The sequence below is a fragment of the Acanthochromis polyacanthus genome, chromosome 8, assembly GCF_021347895.1.
Source record: "Acanthochromis polyacanthus isolate Apoly-LR-REF ecotype Palm Island chromosome 8, KAUST_Apoly_ChrSc, whole genome shotgun sequence".
NCBI lineage: Eukaryota > Metazoa > Chordata > Actinopteri > Pomacentridae > Acanthochromis > Acanthochromis polyacanthus.
The window spans coordinates 27,885,550-27,904,100 of NC_067120.1; the positions used below are offsets into that span (position 1 = coordinate 27,885,550).

The 18,551-nt window shown below is 43.3% G+C and overlaps 1 protein-coding gene and 1 long non-coding RNA gene across 5 annotated transcripts in view; one reads left to right on the forward strand and one right to left on the reverse strand.

Moving 5' to 3' along the window:
* The window catches only part of grm8b (glutamate receptor, metabotropic 8b), a 417,912-nt gene that overhangs the window by 356,859 nt on the left and 42,502 nt on the right, over nt 1-18,551 (reverse strand). The window lies entirely within an intron of this gene.
* LOC127534992 (uncharacterized) lies at nt 1,830-18,056 on the forward strand. The gene is made up of 4 exons (XR_007943627.1): nt 1,830-5,177; nt 7,508-7,774; nt 10,109-10,372; nt 17,377-18,056. It is a non-coding gene; the product is annotated as an uncharacterized LOC127534992 (long non-coding RNA).

Below are 18,551 nucleotides of genomic sequence, written 5' to 3' on the forward strand. Positions count from 1 at the left end.
TAACACTTTACAAAGCCTGAGTTGAAGATGATTAAAGATGAATAATTCCCAGAGAACATAACAAAATAAAGGTATTATCCAAAGGTAGCATAAAGACAGATAGTGCTAAGAAGTCACAAAATCCTGAAACCTCAAGAACTAACTTAAGTCAGAGATGAAAATAAAGTCCAGAATAAGCTGTTGAGCATAAATTTACATTTATTAGGCAAAAATAGGGTATAGACCTAAAAAGTCAGGAATAAGCCTTGAAATGAACAGATGAAGCTGAAAAGTGACATTTACAGATATAACAGCAGGCCACAGTCTGCTGTATCTTCTCTGTGCTAAATGTCATTTGTAGTCATTTAAAAGAGAAAAACATGTGGAGTTCGATGTGTGAGAGCACAGTCTGGGGAAAAGAGAGCAAACAGTGATTAAACTGTCTCTGAAGGACTCATCCAGGTAATAGCCTCCTCCACACAGGAACAAAAACCATTTAGCTGAAAGGCAGAGGCATGGCGGAGCAAGCAGTGATTTGTTTGGCTGCTTAGAAAGATGCTGTTAAAGCCTTTGTCTCTGTTGTTAAATTATATAGTGATTTCTTATCCTGAAGCATTGTAAATAAAAAAGAGTCACACACTCAAAGGCCTGTCACAAACCAGACAGTGAAGAGGACAGCTCCGGTTCAGGTTTGGGATTTAACCAGCAGAAGCGTCATGTTTGGTGAAGACACACCAGTTCTGATGTCTCGTTAGAGTCCAAGCTGTTGCTGTTAACTTCAGCTTGAAATGCTAATCTTCTGCTCTCAGACTTTGTCATTAGTTATTTTCTAAAATCAACAGTGTTTCCTGAAGCCACGGAAAACAGTAAGGAGTCAGTTCCTTCTCCCAAAAAACAGCCACCAGTTGACATCAAAATGTCATAGGACTTGTCAGAAATAATCACAGACTGCTTTAAAAGTCATTCTGCAACCTTGGAAGCGAGAGTTGAGCAAATTAATGTGTTGCATAATCAGGCACTGCTTTGGGTTCAGTGCTAATTTCATTAAGATACTGAACAACATTTAACTTTTTCCCATCTCAGTTTAACAACATCACATGCTATAATTTACTAATTAGCATTAAACACAAAGTAATGCTGAAGTAAATAACAATTGTGCTGGTTCATAAGTATTGGATAACTTGAAATTTTGGTCTGATGATGTCACCAGGTGAAAAGTCACTAAAGTGAAGTAAAACCAGACAGACAGACAGACAGACAGACAGACAGACAGACAGACAGACAGACAGACAGACAGACAGACAGACAGACAGACACTTTATTTATCCCCATAGGGAAATTGTTGTATCCGGCAGCTCATACAAAACACCTACAAAAACACATAAAAACATCATCACATAAAAAACATAAAAAGCATGTAAAAACATAAAAAACATAAAAGGGGCAACCGAGTTGAAAGTGAGGGAGCTATGAGGAGTTATATAGTCTGATGGCTGAGGGGATAAAGGATCGCCTGAAGCGCTCCATCCTGCAGTGCATTGAAAGCAAACGATCGCTGCGGCTGCTCTTTTGTCCAGAGACAGTCCTGTACAAAGGATAGGTGGGATTTGTCAGGATGCTCTGCACCTTGCTCCTCATGCGTCTCTCAACTACTGTCCCCACATCGTCCAGACCTCTCCCGACCACTGAATCAGCTCTCTTAATAAGCTTGTCCAGCCGCCTCCTGTCCTTGTCCATCTGGTTGCCACCCCAGCAGACAGCAGGGCACTCTCCACCACTGATTTGTAGAACATGTGCAGCATGTCACTGCACACATTGAACGAGCGCAGCCTGCGGAGGAAGTGAAGCAGACTCTGTCCCTTCTTGTAGATGGCAGTTGTGTTGAAGGACCAGTCCAGCTTTTCATCCAGGTGGACACCCAGGTACCTATAACTAGACACCACCTCAATGTCAGCACCATCTATGTTAACAGGCAGGGGGCGAGATTTGGATTTACTGGGGGTATGCAAAGTTGGGTTATAATTTGGGAACAATACTGTAAAATGTGCTGTATAATGGTTAGTCAAATCCATATCACCTTGGATAAGGAAATAGGAGTTGTTTCACGATATGCTGACAATTTATAGTGATCTGTGAAACCATCCATCATCATCTACCAGGCTCAATCCTCATTCGAAGTGGGGGGCGGGGGCTGGAGTCTATCCCAGCTGACTCAGGGTGAAGGCAGGAGACACCCTGGACAGGTCACTAGTCTATCACAGGACTACACATAGAGACAAACAGTCACACTCACATTCACATCTATGGACAATTCAGAATTACCAACTAACCTGTGCATGTTTCTAAACTGTGGGAGTAAGCCAGTGAACCCAGAGAAAACCTACACATGCACAGAGAGAACATGCAAACTCCAATCAGAAAGATCCCAGGTCCAGGCCAGGACACGAACCAGTAATCTTCAAGCTGAAAGGCAAAAGTGCTAACCACCAAGGCACTGTGCAGCCCACTAGTTAATCAGTTTATCCAAAAAATATTTCCAAATAATCTTGGACATGCTCTGCCATTCAGGTATAATTGGCAGCACTGAATGCACAATAAATAGCCTCCTTCTCAGCAGTTACTGAAGAAGAAGATGGTTCCCCTACTTTTTTTTTTTTTTTGGTTCCCCTACTTATGTGAGAGCCTCCCAAGACAACAGCTCCTCCTGCCTTGTCTGACCGACTCATTCAGGCAAAAAAAGAAAAAACATCCGCAACCCAATAAACATCAAGCCTGTGCTCGTCAGCATCGCTTCATGCTGTGACTCAACACTCGCATCACATCACCGACACATTTCATAACATGTCACAGACGACAAATGGGATGGGAGTGAAGCATAGAGCTGACCTGATGAACCAGGCAGCAAACTACTGCACAAGATACTCTGAGCACCTTACCTCAACTGTTCAGGCAGTTTTAGGCTATAGCAACTGCTAAAGTGATAACCGTTTGTTCTTCCATTTGGCACAGATGTTCCGAGGATGTAAATTTTCCACATCTGAGTTTTGCGTCATATTAAAATCTTTAGTGGGGCTTAAAGCGTTCTCCTTCTTGTTGTTTCCTAAGTAAAAGTCGAAGAAGTTTAAATCTGGAGCAACTAACAAACGTACAGACATATTCACAGAGCTGTGCTGCGACTGTGGCTAAAAACAAATCTATCAAGTCACCACCAAGAATGTAGGGCTGCTGTCAACAGCCAGCCCGGTCTCACGGGGATTCGTGAAACAACAGCTGGGGAGATAAAGACAGAGGTTCTTAAAGGCACAGTTTTACTGAATTTATAAAGTACACCGTCATCCTAAAAGCTATTCTACTATAATGGATAAAATGCCGGAAAATGTACAAAAATTATGAGTGACACCATGGCGGTGAATTTAACAGTGACAGATTTGCTTTCTTTTATTACCTCCTGCAGCACAGACACACATTGGTGGCTGACAGAATCCACTGTAGTAACATCTCCACCGACTAGAATCACAGACAGACGCAATCTATGAAAGAGAGGGAGCCGGATTGGAGATGGATTGGTAAGTGGTGATGAATGAGCTGCAGCTGCATTGACATTCACAAGGACAAGACACAAAGAATGTTCAACTCCCACACAGGAGGATGAGTGAAGTTCATCGAGATTTTCCTCTGAGATTGACACAAAGAGAAAGAAAGTAAGAAGTCAGGTTCACTGAAAGCCCCAAGAGGAGGACGAGGAAGTGACTCAGTAAGCAGGAATTTAATTTACAAGGCAAACAACGTCTACATGTTCATATTCAAACCTCTTCTTTTTTAGATTCACAGACTGAGTGGTTTAGAATCAAACTGCCAGTCTCTTACTTGCATAACTACTAGATTATTTTGGATGGGCATGTTTTGTTAAATTTCATGTCAAGAACAGTATAGCTTGCGGCAACCCTTAAATTGGTGTGCAAGCTTGCAGGGATGTGAGAGGTGATGTGTATGCCTTCCAATGAATAATTATGATGTAATGTAGGATGGTAGCGCTGCCATCCATTTGTTGGTGACTGTGTGCTGGATGAATACAACAACTGGAACTGACATTAAAAGTTTAGTATTTGCTGGGTATATGTAGACAAAGGTCGTCTGTTGTGCGTCTTACCTTGCAATGTTCAGAATTGTTTCCAAAGGTTTTTTGTTTTTTTTTGGAGTTTGCATGTTCTCCCTGTGCATGCGTGGGTTTTCTCCTGGTACTCCGGCTTCCTCCCACAGTCCAAAAATATGCTGAGGTTAATTGATTATTCTAAATTGCCCGTAGGTGTGAATGTGAGTGTATTATTATATCATTTCCAATGGTAGAAATCTTTAGAAAATTCTTGGATCCAGATTACAAGCCACATCACTGCCAAAATCTAATCACTTGGTCTTTGTGTCATTTCTGACCTTTCTTGAAAATTTCATCCAAATCCATTTGTTTTTGAGTAATGTTGCTAACAGACAGACAAACAAACGGCCGTTGTCACATTACTCCACAGAGGTTCCGCATCCTTGGTGGAGTAACTATGTATTCTGTCATCTAATGTTTTGCTAAAATCCAAAGAAAAGAAGCAACGAAATCAAAAATGTGACTCAGTGTTCCATCCATTTTCTGTACACTGCTTTATCTACTGCAGGGTCACTGGATTCTATCCCAGCTGACAGGGCTGACACCCTAGACAGGTGACAGACAAAAGGAGAACATGCAAACCTTTCACAGGAAGACTCCAGGCTGAGATTCAGACCCGGGACCGTCAAGCTGTGAGTCCACAGTGCTAACCAAATCACTACTGACTCACAGGTGAAGAAATAAACTGCAAGTATTAAAGACTTAGAAAATTATGAATTCTATTTCTGTTTCAAATAACAAAACATATTGGCACGTACCAAGCCATTTACATCACATTCTGTCATAAGTAAAAGGTTGGGGGCCATGAACAATGATTACACAGGGTTAAACTACCTCTCAGCACTAACTCAGGGTTCAAACTTCTTTGTATTAGGCTGAATGTGCAGCAGCATGTCAAAGATCAACATCCATGCCCTGTGGATTCACAGCGGAGGGCTTCTCTTCCTTGAGCATGTCCTGAACCAAATCCAAAATTAAAGCTGCAAGCAGCGATGGACGGGTCCTCGCATCCACGCTGGTCGGCGAATCCATGCACGTCCACCAGGTGGCACTGTGACTGACAGTGTGTGCTGGCCTCTGAATCACATCTGGACCAGAGTTTAATCACACGTAAAATTTCAGCCAGATTGGAGCATGTTCAGACTTGTTATACAGCATTTCCTGCCCATCCACCACCAGGTGGCGCTGTAACTCAGAGTGTATTTCAAACAGTGGATGTGATGAGGGCTGGACTCTGATCACTCATGAAAAGTTTCAGGCTGATTTGATCATGTAGAGGCCAGTTATACAGCATTTATTGTCCCTCCAACAGGTGGCGCTGCAACTGAGAGTGTCTGTTGGCCTGTAGATGTGATCAGGATTGGATTGTGATCACACATGGAAAGTTTGAGGCAGATTGGAGCATGCAGAGGAGAGTTATACAGCAGTTGTTGTTTCATGGCGAAGCATCAAAACTCTAATGGTCGCCATGGCCACGCCATTTGGCTTCTGGTTAAACTTTTGATAACTTTTCCAAACCAAGTCCTGCTGTGTGGACTGACAAAATTTCAGGTCTCCTGGAATTATCCCCAAGGAGGTATTAACTCTCAAAAATGAGAAAAATCATCAAAAATCTCACAATTAATCCAAGATGGCCGACTTCCTGTTGGGTTTAGGACATGGCTCCAAGAGGCTTTTTTGTGCGTCCTGATGTGCTCTATAAGCCTCCCAAATTTCATGGATGTAGGTGAAACGTGCTGGGGGGGCTGTTTGTTAAAAATACTGTAGGGGGCGCTATAGCATGTGCAGTGCCGAGATGCATACAGTGTTGTTCCTTGGGTCAATGGTGATGTGTGTGGTAATTTTTGTGAGCATTGGAGTATTCCTAACCTGTCAGAAAGGGCTTTGTTTTTCATGGCGATATTTGGTTGCTACGGCAACAGCGTTGCATGAAATGTCACACCCTTCACAGTGTGTGATTGTCAAGAGGTGAAGACTCGACTGACCAATTTCCAGCATGATATCACCAAGTTTGGGGCCATTGTACCTGAAAATATAAGGCCTTAAACTTACTATTACCAACAGGTGGCGCTATGACTTTTTCAAAATTTATGAGTGTGGATGTGTTCAGACTGGACCTGGTATCCAGCATGTGAAGTCTGAGGCAGATAGGATGTTGTTCAGCAGAGATATGAATCGTTAAATTTTCATGGCGAAACATCGAAATTGGTTTGGCCGCCACAGACACGCCCTTTGATGACAAGTCACCATTTTCACTGGGATGCATCATCAATGTGTTTAGGCTGTTGTCACTGCATTTGAAGTGAATATGATCAACCGGGTAACAATAGGGCATGAAAGTGTAAAAGATGTCTATTTCCTGAAACCACAAGGTGGCGCTATGACTGTCAATGAATATCCCTATGTGGATGACATCAGGACAGGACTGTCATCATACATGTAAAGTTTCAGGCAGATTGGAGCATGTTGAGAAGAATTAGACACCAATTCCTGTTTCATGGCGAAGGATCAGTTGTTTGAGGCTCCGCCATGGCCACACCTTTTGGCTTCTGGTTGAGTTTTTGATAACTTTTCATCAGAAAGGTCTGGTGCATGTACTGGCCAAATTTCAGTTCTCTCAGACTTATCCACTAGGAGCTATAAATTTTGACAAATGTACAGCAAATTCAAGATGGCCGACTTCCTGTTGGGTTTAGGGTGTGGCTGTGATTGACTTTTTGGTGTGTCCTGATGTGGTGCATATGCCCACCAAATATTGTAGCTGTAAATAAAACATTGTGGAAGTTGGCCTAATGACCACTTTTTCAATTTTGCAGGTGGCGCTATAGAGCCATTTTTCCACACATATGCGCAACTCCCATAAAATATCAAATTTTTCGCCAGTCCTGATGTGCACGCCAAATTTCACGCGTTTTGGAATATGATAAGGCCGCCAAAAAGGCAATTCATTTCCCGAGGAGCGATTAAGTTTGAAAAATTTACAGCAAATTGAAGATGGCCGACTTCCTGTTGGGTTTAGGGCGTGGCTGTAATTGACTTTTTGGTGTGTCCTGATGTTGTGCATATGCCCACCAAATATTGTAGCTGTACATGAAACATTGTGGCAGTTGGCCTAATGACTACTTTTTCAAGTTTGCAGGTGGCGCTATAGAGCCATTTTGCCACGCACATGCGCAACTCCCATAAAATATCAAATTTTTCGCCAGCCCTGATGTGCATGCCAAATTTCACGCGTTTTGGAGTATGATAAAGCCGCCAAAAAGCCAATTTACTTTACGGGAGAAAAAAAAAAAAAATAATAATAATTAAAGCTGCAAGCAGCGATGGACGGGTCCGGCATCCACGCTGGTCGGCGAATCCATGCACGTCCACCAGGTGGCACTGTGACTGAGAGTGTGTGCTGGCCTCTGAATCACATCTGGACCAGAGTTTAATCACACGTAAAATTTCAGCCAGATTGGAGCATGTTCAGACTAGTTATACAGCATTTCCTGCCCATCCACCACCAGGTGGCGCTGTAACTCAGAGTGTATTTCAAACAGTGGATGTGATGAGGGCTGGACTCTGATCACTCATGAAAAGTTTCAGGCTGATTTGATCATGTAGAGGCCAGTTATACAGCATTTATTGTCCCTCCAACAGGTGGCGCTGCAACTGAGAGTGTCTGTTGGCCTGCAGATGTGATCAGGATTGGATTGTGATCACACATGGAAAGTTTGAGGCAGATTGCTGCATGCAGAGGAGAGTTATACAGCAGTTGTTGTTTCATGGCGAAGCATCAAAACTCTAATGGCCGCCATGGCCACGCCATTTGGCTTCTGGTTAAACTTTTGATAACTTTTCCAAACCAAGTCCTGCTGTGTGGACTGACAAAATTTCAGGTCTCCTGGAATTATCCCCTAGGAGGTATTAACTCTCAAAAATGAGAAAAATCATCAAAAATCTCACAATTAATCCAAGATGGCCGACTTCCTGTTGGGTTTAGGACATGGCTCCAAGAGGCTTTTTTGTGCGTCCTGATGTGCTCTATAAGCCTCCCAAATTTCATGGATGTAGGTGAAACGTGCTGGGGGGGCTGTTTGTTAAAAATACTGTAGGGGGCGCTATAGCATGTGCAGTGCCGAGATGCATACAGTGTTGTTCCTTGGGTCAATGGTGATGTGTGTGGTAATTTTTGTGAGCATTGGAGTATTCCTAAGCTGTCAGAAAGGGCTTTGTTTTTCATGGCGATATTTGGTTGCTACGGCAACAGCGTTGCATGAAATGTCACACCCTTCACAGTGTGTGATTGTCAAGAGGTGAAGACTCGACTGACCAATTTCCAGCATGATATCACCAAGTTTGGGGCCATTGTACCTGAAAATATAAGGCCTTAAACTTACTATTACCAACAGGTGGCGCTATGACTTTTTCAAAATTTATGAGTGTGGATGTGTTCAGACTGGACCTGGTATCCAGCATGTGAAGTCTGAGGCAGATAGGATGTTGTTCAGCAGAGATATGAATCGTTAAATTTTCATGGCGAAACATCGAAATTGGTTTGGCCGCCACAGACACGCCCTTTGATGACAAGTCACCATTTTCACTGGGATGCATCATCAATGTGTTTAGGCTGTTGTCACTGCATTTGAAGTGAATATGATCAACCGGGTAACAACAGGGCATGAAAGTGTAAAAGATGTCTATTTCCTGAAACCACAAGGTGGCGCTATGACTGTCAATGAATATCCCTATGTGGATGACATCAGGACAGGACTGTCATCATACATGTAAAGTTTCAGGCAGATTGGAGCATGTTGAGAAGAATTAGACACCAATTCCTGTTTCATGGCGAAGGATCAGTTGTTTGAGGCTCCGCCATGGCCACACCTTTTGGCGTCTGGTTGAGTTTTTGATAACTTTTCATCAGAAAGGTCTGGTGCATGTACTGGCCAAATTTCAGTTCTCTCAGACTTATCCACTAGGAGCTATAAATTTTGACAAATGTACAGCAAATTCAAGATGGCCGACTTCCTGTTGGGTTTAGGGTGTGGCTGTGATTGACTTTTTGGTGTGTCCTGATGTGGTGCATATGCCCACCAAATATTGTAGCTGTAAATAAAACATTGTGGAAGTTGGCCTAATGACCACTTTTTCAATTTTGCAGGTGGCGCTATAGAGCCATTTTTCCACACATATGCGCAACTCCCATAAAATATCAAATTTTTCGCCAGTCCTGATGTGCACGCCAAATTTCACGCGTTTTGGAATATGATAAGGCCGCCAAAAAGGCAATTCATTTCCCGAGGAGCGATTAAGTTTGAAAAATTTACAGCAAATTGAAGATGGCCGACTTCCTGTTGGGTTTAGGGCGTGGCTGTAATTGATTTTTTGGTGTGTCCGGATGTTCTGCATATGCCCACCAAATATTGTAGCTGTACATGAAACATTGTGGCAGTTGGCCTAATGACTACTTTTTCAAGTTTGCAGGTGGCGCTATAGAGCCATTTTGCCACGCACATGCGCAACTCCCATAAAATATCAAATTTTTCGCCAGTCCTGATGTGCATGCCAAATTTCACGCGTTTTGGAGTATGATAAGGCCGCCAAAAAGCCAATTTACTTTACGGGAGAAAAAAATAAAAAATAAAAAAAAATAATTAAAGCTGCAAGCAGCGATGGACGGGTCCTCGCATCCACGCTGGTCGGTGAATCCACGCACGTCCACCAGGTGGCGCTGTGACTGAGAGTGTATGTCGGCCTCTGAATCGCATCTGGACCAGAGTCCAATCATACATGTAAAATTTCAGCCAGACTGTAGCATGTTCAGAGCAGTTATAGAGCATTTCCTGTCTATCCACCAGGTGGCGCTGTAACTCAGAGTGTATTTCACACAGTGGATGTGATGAGGGTTGGACTCTGATCACTCATGAAAAGTTTCAGGCTGATTTGATCATGTAGAGGCCAGTTATACAGCATTTACTGTCCCTCCAACAGGTGGCGCTGCAACTGAGAGTGTCTGTTGGCCTGTAGATGTGATCAGGATTGGATTGTGATCACACATGGAAAGTTTGAGGCAGATTGGAGCATGCAGAGGAGAGTTATACAACAGTTGATGTTTCATGGCGAAGCATCAAAACTCTGATGGTCGCCATGGCCACGCCATTTGGCTTCTGGTTAAACTTTTGATAACTTTTTATCACCAAGTCCTGCTGTGTGGACTGACAAAATTTCAGGTCTCCTGGAATTATCCCCTTGGAGGTATTAACTCTCAAAAATGAGAAAAATCATCAAAAATCTCACAATTAATCCAAGATGGCCAACTTCCTGTTGGGTTTAGGACATGGCTCCAAGAGGCTTTTTTGTGCGTCCTGATGTGCTCTATAAGCCTCCCAAATTTCATGGATGTAGGTGAAACGTGCTGGGGGGGCTGTTTGTTAAAAATACTGTAGGGGGCGCTATAGCATGTGCAGTGCCGAGATGCATACGGTGTCGTTCCTTGGGTCGATGGTGATGTGTGTGGTAATTTTAGTGAGCATTGGAGTATTTCTAACCTGTCAAATAGCACTTTGTTTTTCATGGCGATATTTGGTTGCTACGGCAACAGCGTTGCATGAAATGTCACACCCTTGACAGTGTGGGATTGTCAAGAGGTGACGACTCGACTGACCAATTTCCAGCATGATATCACCACGTTTGGGGCCATTGTACCTGAAAATATAAGGCCTTAAACTTACTATTACCAACAGGTGGCGCTATGACTTTTTCAGAATTTATGAGTGTGGATGTGTTCAGACTGGACCTGGTGTCCATCATGTGAAGTTTGGGGCAGATAGGATCTTGTTCAGCTGAGATATGAATCGTTAAATTTTCATGGTGAAACATCGAAATTGGTTTGGCCGCCACAGACACGCCCTTTGATGACAAGTCACCATTTTCACTGGGATGCATCATCAATGTGTTTAGGCTGTTGTCACTGCATTTGAAGTGAATATGATCAACCGGGTAACAATAGGGCATGAAAGTGTAAAAGATGTCTATTTCCTGAAACCACAAGGTGGCGCTATGACTGTCAATGAATATCCCTATGTGGATGACATCAGGACAGGACTGTCATCATACATGTAAAGTTTCAGGCAGATTGGAGCATGTTGAGAAGAATTAGACACCACTTCCTGTTTCATGGCGAAGGATCAGTTGTTTGAGGCTCCGCCATGGCCACACCTTTTGGCTTCTGGTTGAGTTTTTGATAACTTTTCATCAAAAAGGTCTGGTGTATGTACTGGCCAAATTTCAGTTCTCTCAGACTTATCCACTAGGAGTTATAAATTTTGACAAATGTACAGCAAATTCAAGATGGCCGACTTCCTGTTGGGTTTAGGGTGTGGCTGTGATTGACTTTTTGGTGTGTCCTGATGTGGTGCATATGCCCACCAAATATTGTAGCTGTAAATAAAACATTGTGGAAGTTGGCCTAATGACCACTTTTTCAATTTTGCAGGTGGCGCTATAGAGCCATTTTTCCACACATATGCGCAACTCCCATAAAATATCAAATTTTTCGCCAGTCCTGATGTGCACGCCAAATTTCACGCGTTTTGGAATATGATAAGGCCGCCAAAAAGGCAATTCATTTCCCGAGGAGCGATTAAGTTTGAAAAATTTACAGCAAATTCAAGATGGCCAACTTCCTGTTGGGTTTAGGGCGTGGCTGTAATTGACTTTTTGGTGTGTCCGGATGTTCTGCATATGCCCACCAAATATTGTAGCTGTACATGAAACATTGTGGCAGTTGGCCTAATGACTACTTTTTCAACTTTGCAGGTGGCGCTATAGAGCCATTTTGCCACGCACATGCGCAACTCCCATAAAATATCAAATTTTTCGCCAGTCCTGATGTGCATGCCAAATTTCACGCGTTTTGGAGTATGATAAGGCCGCCAAAAAGCCAATTTACTTTACGGGAGAAAAAAAAAAATAATAATAATAATAATTAAAGCTGCAAGCAGCGATGGACGGGTCCTCGCATCCACGCTGGTCGGCGAATCCATGCACTTTCACCAGGTGGCACTGTGACTGAGAGTGTGTGTCGGCCTCTGAATCACATCTGGACCAGAGTTAATCACACGTAAAATTTCAGCCAGATTGGAGCATGTTCAGACTTGTTATACAGCATTTCCTGCCCATCCACCACCAGGTGGCGCTGTAACTCAGAGTGTATTTCAAACAGTGGATGTGATGAGGGCTGGACTCTGATCACTCATGAAAAGTTTCAGGCTGATTTGATCATGTAGAGGCCAGTTATACAGCATTTATTGTCCCTCCAACAGGTGGCGCTGCAACTGAGAGTGTCTGTTGGCCTGTAGATGTGATCAGGATTGGATTGTGATCACACATGGAAAGTTTGAGGCAGATTGGAGCATGCAGAGGAGAGTTATACAGCAGTTGTTGTTTCATGGCGAAGCATCAAAACTCTAATGGTCGCCATGGCCACGCCATTTGGCTTCTGGTTAAACTTTTGATAACTTTTCCAAACCAAGTCCTGCTGTGTGGACTGACAAAATTTCAGGTCTCCTGGAATTATCCCCAAGGAGGTATTAACTCTCAAAAATGAGAAAAATCATCAAAAATCTCACAATTAATCCAAGATGGCCGACTTCCTGTTGGGTTTAGGACATGGCTCCAAGAGGCTTTTTTGTGCGTCCTGATGTGCTCTATAAGCCTCCCAAATTTCATGGATGTAGGTGAAACGTGCTGGGGGGGCTGTTTGTTAAAAATACTGTAGGGGGCGCTATAGCATGTGCAGTGCCGAGATGCATACAGTGTTGTTCCTTGGGTCAATGGTGATGTGTGTGGTAATTTTTGTGAGCATTGGAGTATTCCTAACCTGTCAGAAAGGGCTTTGTTTTTCATGGCGATATTTGGTTGCTACGGCAACAGCGTTGCATGAAATGTCACACCCTTCACAGTGTGTGATTGTCAAGAGGTGAAGACTCGACTGACCAATTTCCAGCATGATATCACCAAGTTTGGGGCCATTGTACCTGAAAATATAAGGCCTTAAACTTACTATTACCAACAGGTGGCGCTATGACTTTTTCAAAATTTATGAGTGTGGATGTGTTCAGACTGGACCTGGTATCCAGCATGTGAAGTCTGAGGCAGATAGGATGTTGTTCAGCTGAGATATGAATCGTTAAATTTTCATGGCGAAACATCGAAATTGGTTTGGCCGCCACAGACACGCCCTTTGATGACAAGTCACCATTTTCACTGGGATGCATCATCAATGTGTTTAGGCTGTTGTCACTGCATTTGAAGTGAATATGATCAACCGGGTAACAATAGGGCATGAAAGTGTAAAAGATGTCTATTTCCTGAAACCACAAGGTGGCGCTATGACTGTCAATGAATATCCCTATGTGGATGACATCAGGACAGGACTGTCATCATACATGTAAAGTTTCAGGCAGATTGGAGCATGTTGAGAAGAATTAGACACCAATTCCTGTTTCATGGCGAAGGATCAGTTGTTTGAGGCTCCGCCATGGCCACACCTTTTGGCTTCTGGTTGAGTTTTTGATAACTTTTCATCAGAAAGGTCTGGTGAATGTACTGGCCAAATTTCAGTTCTCTCAGACTTATCCACTAGGAGCTATAAATTTTGACAAATGTACAGCAAATTCAAGATGGCCGACTTCCTGTTGGGTTTAGGGTGTGGCTGTGATTGACTTTTTGGTGTGTCCTGATGTGGTGCATATGCCCACCAAATATTGTAGCTGTAAATAAAACATTGTGGAAGTTGGCCTAATGACCACTTTTTCAATTTTGCAGGTGGCGCTATAGAGCCATTTTTCCACACATATGCGCAACTCCCATAAAATATCAAATTTTTCGCCAGTCCTGATGTGCACGCCAAATTTCACGCGTTTTGGTTCATGATAAGGCCGCCAAAAAGGCAAGTCATTTCCCGAGGAGCGATTAAGTTTGAAAAATTTACAGCAAATTGAAGATGGCCGACTTCCTGTTGGGTTTAGGGCGTGGCTGTAATTGACTTTTTGGTGTGTCCGGATGTTCTGCATATGCCCACCAAATATTGTAGCTGTACATGAAACATTGTGGCAGTTGGCCTAATGACTACTTTTTCAAGTTTGCAGGTGGCGCTATAGAGCCATTTTGCCACGCACATGCGCAACTCCCATAAAATATCAAATTTTTCGCCAGTCCTGATGTGCATGCCAAATTTCACGCGTTTTGGAGTATGATAAGGCCGCCAAAAAGCCAATTTACTTTACGGGAGAAAAAAAAAAAATAATAATAATAATAATAATTAAAGCTGCAAGCAGCGATGGACGGGTCCTCGCATCCACGCTGGTCGGCGAATCCATGCACGTCCACCAGGTGGCACTGTGACTGAGAGTGTGTGCTGGCCTCTGAATCACATTTGGACCAGAGTTTAATCACACGTAAAATTTCAGCCAGATTGGAGCATGTTCAGACTAGTTATACAGCATTTCCTGCCCATCCACCACCAGGTGGCGCTGTAACTCAGAGTGTATTTCAAACAGTGGATGTGATGAGGGCTGGACTCTGATCACTCATGAAAAGTTTCAGGCTGATTTGATCATGTAGAGGCCAGTTATACAGCATTTATTGTCCCTCCAACAGGTGGCGCTGCAACTGAGAGTGTCTGTTGGCCTGTAGATGTGATCAGGATTGGATTGTGATCACACATGGAAAGTTTGAGGCAGATTGGAGCATGCAGAGGAGAGTTATACAGCAGTTGTTGTTTCATGGCGAAGCATCAAAACTCTAATGGTCGCCATGGCCACGCCATTTGGCTTCTGGTTAAACTTTTGATAACTTTTCCAAACCAAGTCCTGCTGTGTGGACTGACAAAATTTCAGGTCTCCTGGAATTATCCCCTAGGAGGTATTAACTCTCAAAAATGAGAAAAATCATCAAAAATCTCACAATTAATCCAAGATGGCCGACTTCCTGTTGGGTTTAGGACATGGCTCCAAGAGGCTTTTTTGTGCGTCCTGATGTGCTCTATAAGCCTCCCAAATTTCATGGATGTAGGTGAAACGTGCTGGGGGGGCTGTTTGTTAAAAATACTGTAGGGGGCGCTATAGCATGTGCAGTGCCGAGATGCATACAGTGTTGTTCCTTGGGTCAATGGTGATGTGTGTGGTAATTTTTGTGAGCATTGGAGTATTCCTAAGCTGTCAGAAAGGGCTTTGTTTTTCATGGCGATATTTGGTTGCTACGGCAACAGCGTTGCATGAAATGTCACACCCTTCACAGTGTGTGATTGTCAAGAGGTGAAGACTCGACTGACCAATTTCCAGCATGATATCACCAAGTTTGGGGCCATTGTACCTGAAAATATAAGGCCTTAAACTTACTATTACCAACAGGTGGCGCTATGACTTTTTCAAAATTTATGAGTGTGGATGTGTTCAGACTGGACCTGGTATCCAGCATGTGAAGTCTGAGGCAGATAGGATGTTGTTCAGCTGAGATATGAATCGTTAAATTTTCATGGCGAAACATCGAAATTGGTTTGGCCGCCACAGACACGCCCTTTGATGACAAGTCACCATTTTCACTGGGATGCATCATCAATGTGTTTAGGCTGTTGTCACTGCATTTGAAGTGAATATGATCAACCGGGTAACAATAGGGCATGAAAGTGTAAAAGATGTCTATTTCCTGAAACCACAAGGTGGCGCTATGACTGTCAATGAATATCCCTATGTGGATGACATCAGGACAGGACTGTCATCATACATGTAAAGTTTCAGGCAGATTGGAGCATGTTGAGAAGAATTAGACACCAATTCCTGTTTCATGGCGAAGGATCAGTTGTTTGAGGCTCCGCCATGGCCACACCTTTTGGCTTCTGGTTGAGTTTTTGATAACTTTTCATCAGAAAGGTCTGGTGCATGTACTGGCCAAATTTCAGTTCTCTCAGACTTATCCACTAGGAGCTATAAATTTTGACAAATGTACAGCAAATTCAAGATGGCCGACTTCCTGTTGGGTTTAGGGTGTGGCTGTGATTGACTTTTTGGTGTGTCCTGATGTGGTGCATATGCCCACCAAATATTGTAGCTGTAAATAAAACATTGTGGAAGTTGGCCTAATGACCACTTTTTCAATTTTGCAGGTGGCGCTATAGAGCCATTTTTCCACACATATGCGCAACTCCCATAAAATATCAAATTTTTCGCCAGTCCTGATGTGCACGCCAAATTTCACGCGTTTTGGTTCATGATAAGGCCGCCAAAAAGGCAAGTCATTTCCCGAGGAGCGATTAAGTTTGAAAAATTTACAGCAAATTGAAGATGGCCGACTTCCTGTTGGGTTTAGGGCGTGGCTGTAATTGACTTTTTGGTGTGTCCAGATGTTCTGCATATGCCCACCAAATATTGTAGCTGTACATGAAACATTGTGGCAGTTGGCCTAATGACTACTTTTTCAAGTTTGCAGGTGGCGCTATAGAGCCATTTTGCCACGCACATGTGCAACTCCCATAAAATATCAAATTTTTGCCAGTCCTGATGTGCATGCCAAATTTCACGCGTTTTGGAGTATGATAAGGCCGCCAAAAAGCCAATTTACTTTACGGGAGAAAAAAAAAAAAAAATTATAATAATAATTAAAGCTGCAAGCAGCGATGGACGGGTCCTCGCATCCACGCTGGTCGGTGAATCCACGCACGTCCACCAGGTGGCGCTGTGACTGAGAGTGTATGTCGGCCTCTGAATCGCATCTTGACCAGAGTCCAATCATACATGTAAAATTTCAGCCAGACTGTAGCATGTTCAGAGCAGTTATAGAGCATTTCCTGTCTATCCACCAGGTGGCGCTGTAACTCAGAGTGTATTTCACACAGTGGATGTGATGAGGGTTGGACTCTGATCACTCATGAAAAGTTTCAGGCTGATTTGATGATGTAGAGGCCAGTTATACAGCATTTACTGTCCCTCCAACAGGTGGCGCCGCGACTGAGAGTGTCTGTTGGCCTGTAGATGTGATCAGGATTGGATTGTGATCACACATGGAAAGTTTGAGGCAGATTGGAGCATGCAGAGGAGAGTTATACAGCAGTTGATGTTTCATGGCGAAGCATCAAAACGCTGATGGTCGCCATGGCCACGCCATTTGGCTTCTGGTTAAACTTTTGATAACTTTTCCAAACCAAGTCCTGCTGTGTGGACTGACAAAATTTCAGGTCTCCTGGAATTATCCCCTAGGAGGTATTAACTCTCAAAAATGAGAAAAATCATCAAAAATCTCACAATTAATCCAAGATGGCCGACTTCCTGTTGGGTTTAGGACATGGCTCCAAGAGGCTTTTTTGTGCGTCCTGATGTGCTCTATAAGCCTCCCAAACTTCATGGATGTAGGTGAAATGTGCTGGGGGGGCTGTTTGTTAAAAATACTGTAGGGGGCGCTATAGCATGTGCAGTGCCGAGATGCATACTGTGTCGTTCCTTGGGTCGATGGTGATGTGTGTGGTAATTTTAGTGAGCATTGGAGTATTTCTAACCTGTCAAATAGCACTTTGTTTTGTATGGCGATATTTGGTTGCTACGGCAACAGCGTTGCATGAAATGTCACACCCTTCACAGTGTGTGATTGTCAAGAGGTGAAGACTCGACTGACCAATTTCCAGCATGATATCACCACGTTTGGGACCATTGTACCTGAAAATATAAGGCCTTAAACTTACTATTACCAACAGGTGGCGCTATGACTTTTTCAAAATTTATGAGTGTGGATGTGTTCAGACTGGACCTGGTATCCAGCATGTGAAGTCTGAGGCAGATAGGATGTTGTTCAGCTGAGATATGAATCGTTAAATTTTCATGGCGAAACATCGAAATTGGTTTGGCCGCCACAGACACGCCCTTTGATGACAAGTCACCATTTTCACTGGGATGCATCATCAATGTGTTTAGGCTGTTGTCACTGCATTTGAAGTGAATATGATCAACCGGGTAACAATAGGGCATGAAAGTGTAAAAGATGTCTATTTCCTGAAACCACAAGGTGGCGCTATGACTGTCAATGAATATCCCTATGTGGATGACATCAGGACAGGACTGTCATCATACATGTAAAGTTTCAGGCAGATTGGAGCATGTTGAGAAGAATTAGACACCACTTCCTGTTTCATGGCGAAGGATCAGTTGTTTGAGGCTCCGCCATGGCCACACCTTTTGGCTTCTGGTTGAGTTTTTGATAACTTTTCATCAGAAAGGTCTGGTGCATGTACTGGCCAAATTTCAGTTCTCTCAGACTTATCCACTAGGAGCTATAAATTTTGACAAATGTACAGCAAATTCAAGATGGCCGACTTCCTGTTGGGTTTAGGGTGTGGCTGTGATTGACTTTTTGGTGTGTCCTGATGTGGTGCATATGCCCACCA